The following is a 5385-nucleotide window of genomic DNA, read 5'->3' on the forward strand; positions in this document are numbered from 1 at the left end:
CATCATTTAACATATTCTTGATAATCTGATCAATTATTTTGACAGAAGAAACCAAAAAAAAAAAAAAAAAGGCTTTTATTTGAGAAAATTTTGCAGACACTCCATAATAATTTTCCACCAACTTCTTAATCTCACTTGGCCACGTCCTCTCATGAAACAGCAAGTTCTTGTTTTGCTGGTACTCTCCACTTGTGTCTTCAAACCAAACATATCACACATCCAACTTTTATAGGGCCAAAGTCAAACTCCTGTGATAAGAATCGACCTTTCTAAATCTAAATTGTTGCGTTTGATCATCAATAAATACCTAAGTTCTTAACAATAGTTAATTCAAAAAAAGAAGTTATTAACAATAAAAACATATTCTAAGTTTTCTAAAGTCTTTTTCCAACTTTTTTATTCCAAGATATCAAGAGGTACCTTAACACACATTAGCGTAATCCAATTCGGCTTTCGCATACCAAGACATTCTGATCCCACATTATTAATACATCAATCTCCGCTAAGAAACATGCAACACGTTCTAAAAAGAGAGACAAGAGGCTCTACGTTGTCCCATTTTCAAAATTCACCAACATGAAGTGTAAGCACCGCAAAGACAAATTTGTGAGGTAATTATAAAAAGGTGAACACATAACAAGCGACAACACTGTCTTGTACGCTGAAGAGCCATTAAATTATCAAGTGAAGCAAAAAATTTGCCATTAAAATTTGTCTTACAGTTAAGGTACCTACTCCCTCGAATCTTGTCACATTAAATCTTTGATTTTAAATAGTATTTTCTCAAACTACTTTACTGTTGGTTTCATCCATTGCTACTGTTAAGCTTTAAATTGGTTTGTCCAAAAGCTCATTATTTTGCCTTGAAAGAATCATTAAAAAAGAAACAAGACAGCAATGGCAAGCTCTCTCCCTCCCTCTCTCTCTTACAAAGATTCCTGCATTATGTTTTTAGAATCAAATTTTACTCAGCCACATGCTATAAACAAGCATTCATTGATGCATGTATATAATCATAAAGACACGATAGACGATAATATAGGAAGTAGAAACAGATCGTTACAGAGGAAAAATCCTGGGTTTCCTAAAGCCTTTGCATCATTTATAGCGGCACCACCACCCTATACGTAAATATATTACTGGAGTGAAAATTTGCAGTGTTAATGAGTTTTCTTTACATTAACTTGTACATGAGAGACCTTTCAGAGATAAAACAACAAAGCTTGTACGGGAGAGATGCTGAGGTCTGTATATAAGGTGGGTCACTTTACTTGATACATCAAACTTTAGTGGTGACGCTTGAATCCTAATTCAATGCAATGAGGCCGTGTACAAAAAGAGTACGTCCAACAGATAAAAAAAATAAATTATCTTTTAAAATTTTGGAAAAGAAGTTAAAAGAGTTTCTTAAGTAGGCTATGTCTAGTAGGACCCAAGATCACAAAACATTTACTACATCAACTTAAAAAGATATACTAGAAGATTTCCTATGTAATATATCAAAATTGAATTTAATAGCGGGAGCTGCACCAAATTTGAATCCCCAACGGTTATAGGCTAGAAATGGTGACACGACATAAAAAAATGGGACATATAAATCAAATATGAAATCAATTTCGTGGGACCAAATTTTTGCAATCCGACATCCTTTCGATTGTGACGATACATAATGCACAAGAGACGTAAAAATTTGTATTGACACTCATGGGCACCCAATACGACGACGAATTAGGGGGGAGAGAGAGAGAGAGAGTTAATTAATTATGAGGAGAGCAAAAGTGCAGTAATGTCTTGCTCATATATTTCGTGGTGCTAGTAAATGATGTTTCAGATATGTGAAGTCAATGAAGTTGAGAGAGGCCCCATGTTATTAATTATAATTTATATGTAGTGTCATGAAACTCTGTTTTAAAATTTTGTCCCATATTCAAGCTCACAGATAGAAGGCCTACTTGTAGGCTATAAATGATATGGGGGTTATTATATGATACATAAAATATTGGGTTTAATTTATTTTTTGTGTTTTTATACGTACAAAGATCCATGCATGCCCAGCGAATCGCTGCCTCTTATCTATAGATTTGTTTTTAATTAGCATGCCTATTCGATAGGCTGTTAACAAGTGAATATAGACTCAGACTGTCCCCACAAACAGGCAAAAAGCTTTTATGCTAAACTTTTAAGCATTTTTGTTGCTACTGTTTCCTTAAATCCATCCAAATGAACTAGAAAGGTTAGAGTTTATGTCTTTAGTTTGTACGATTAGATCATCTTCCAATTTAAGCATGTGATATGCATGCATTAAGATATGCATACAAGTTCTTGGAGGTATTATTATTATTATTATTTTAAGTTAGAGAAGTGGGTAATTAAAGTCTAAATTGATTTTTTTATCCTTATTTTTTTTGGGCTCTGAACTCGATTAGGTGGCCAACAAAGAAAATTACCTAAAAATCATGCAATCAAGCTTTTAAAACCGTTCGATCAAGTCTTTAAGGGCATGAGTTTATACGATTATATTCACAAGTTCATTAGATTACATTAACAAATTCTCAAAGGATATGTGTTTAGGAGACTTGTGTTATATTAATTCGATCGTATTATGTGTAGCTCTTAAGTCTTGCTTAAGAGGTATTTTTTTTTTCCTTATCTTACACTAAATATTTGTCGAGGGACAATGGTCATTATGTCTCCTAATTAATTGTATTTTTTTTTTAGATTTAGATAATAAAAAATTCCTCATGCCATCGAGATGCCCCGCCCCACCAAAAAAAAAAGGAATTATTAATATTTTCGATACTGTCTCTCTACTGTGTGCCCCTAGAACAAACAGTTAACTAATAATGAGGAAAATATAAATCATAAAGCATCTTAAAAAACAACTCATATATATCGATATTGCGATTGTAAATAAATTCAATGTCGACAAGTGGGGTTTTAAAGTCAACGCATGTTGCCAACTTGACGACGCATCTAGTTGGATTCACGGATAATGCCTAATAATTGACATAAACCTTTCATGCATGCAATAAAACGCAGCCCTTTCTAATTAAGCATTAATTTGCACCTAAATATTCTTAATCCATCTAAGTTGAGGTTCATATCCATTAAGCAATGCAAAATAAATTCAGCCTAGTTATGTTTTTGATTTGACAACCCATGCATGTTACCAATCTTGACTAATCTAGCTAGTTTAGATTAATCTTCAGATAATGCCTTTAACCTTTCATGCATGTAATAACCCTTTATAGTTAAGCATTTGTACCTTATTAGCTAAGAAGATAGTCCATTAATGGTACCTTTTAATAGAGTGATCAATGACATCTCAAGATAAGAACTTGTCAATAAAAATAAGGGGGGGGGGGGGGGGGAGAGAGAGAGAGAGAGAGAGACGGGTTGGTTGAGAATGGTAAATATGAAAACTGATGTATGCATTTGAAGACAAGTAGTAATCATAATTGTAAACGGAAAATTGGTACTCCTTGAAGACTTTAAATGAAATGCATTTCCAAGATGAAGCTTGAATTTACTCCTAGCCTCTTCTTCCTTACTCATTCTTGCCGCACCGGCCACCATATATAACACACATAATTAAAGAAACAGAAGGAGAGAGAAAAAGCTTTTGATTATATTAATAAGAAAAACGACACCTGAATATAAATAAAAGTTCTCTTTAATTCTATTACTTTTCGAGATTTATACACTGATACAGATGAGATTTATGAAAACTACAAGAGAGCCTGTATTGTTTATTCTTCAAATATTTCCCCCATACATTAGGAAAAACCTTTTAAGTATTTGGATGTCGTTTCCCCTATTGAATATTAATTATTTTCTTACAATAATAGTAATACTAACAAGAACCCTAGAAGGATCATTGCAGGCACGGAGATGCCGTGTTTTTGCACATTGAAAGCCCACCATCTGTTATAGAATAAATAAGATCAAAACTCTCATAAAAATGGAGAGACAATTTTGCAGGCTTTTTGCAGATCAGTACCATTCGACTGTCACTGGCTCGTCATCTATTAATTTTTTTTTTTCTCATTCATATTTCTCTTTCATTTCATGCATGTATTATTATTATTGTTCACGTATTTGTATGTATGTTCAGTTTGTCGTGTTCTGAATGCTGTAGTTAAAGCATGGCCATCAAAGGCTAGCCACTTGGCTGTGCATATACAAGCATGCATGGTTTTCAGTAGCCAGCGTTCAATAAAATGAACCACATGATTTTTCTTCATTGTTGGCGTACCATGCGCCATCTCATTAATGGTTGTTCAATATATATAACTGATCCCATTGAATGCCTATATTCTTAGTTCGTGCAATGGCATTCGAGAATGAAAAAAAAAAAGAAGAAAAAAAATCATAGTTTGATCTTTAATTTGTTGTTCACAAAATTAAAGTTAAAAGTGAAGAAATGAAATGTATAATATGTGTAAATATTTTTAAATATTACATTATAATTACGAATTTACACGACAGTGGTGATTGAAAACAACTTTGAAAATTTAGGATTTTACTCTAATCCACCGACATTTTATCAATATTGAAAATATTTTTGTTAGAAAGATAAAATCCTAAAGATCTCTCTCAACAAAGACAATCGAGATCGCAAGACCTTGTGAGTTGAAATAATGACCACATAGCCGGTGGAAGAACTAGAATTTTAATTTGACGAGAGTCATAATGCTTAATTAGAAAATTGAGAGGGCCAGAAAATAAGAACCATAATAATTAAAAAAAAAAAAACTATGAACATTAGTAGGTAACAAACTCTAAAAATAAGGGTGTCAAACTTAAAATATCCATAGAAATTTATAAAATTTTAATTCATTCCATTTTTCCCCTTAAAAACAAATTTCAACCCCTCACTGCATATATGATAAGATTCATGATGATTATGATAGGTAAATATAGTAAAGGCTAGCTTGGTAACGTTGTACCTTTTAAAATAATTATATATTGTTAGCTAGCTGTAAAATAAGTAATGGTTAAGAGAATCAATTAAACATTTGGTAAAATTTATTTTTAAAAGTCTTGTGGGTTTTAAAAGTAGTTGTATGTGTTTAATGAGTCTTATTGTTAAACTACTGTAAGAATGTAAATAATTGAATATATTGGATATAATGTTGAATGAAATTTATTTACACATTTGTAAATATGTATATAAAATATTTTTTATTGTGTGTATATAATAATTCATAACTAAAATAAATATTTTATGTTATTAATTTTATTTTTTATTTTGTTATCTCAATATAATTGGTAATGATAATAATAATTTCATTAAAGTCTTATCATATATATATATATATATATATATATATGAGATTTTATTAAGCATCAAATTGATTCTTAAAGTCAGATTTTGAAAAGGTA

Source organism: Citrus clementina, unplaced genomic scaffold (genome assembly GCF_000493195.1).
Source record: "Citrus clementina cultivar Clemenules unplaced genomic scaffold, Citrus_clementina_v1.0 scaffold_9, whole genome shotgun sequence".
Taxonomy (NCBI): Eukaryota; Viridiplantae; Streptophyta; class Magnoliopsida; order Sapindales; family Rutaceae; genus Citrus; species Citrus x clementina.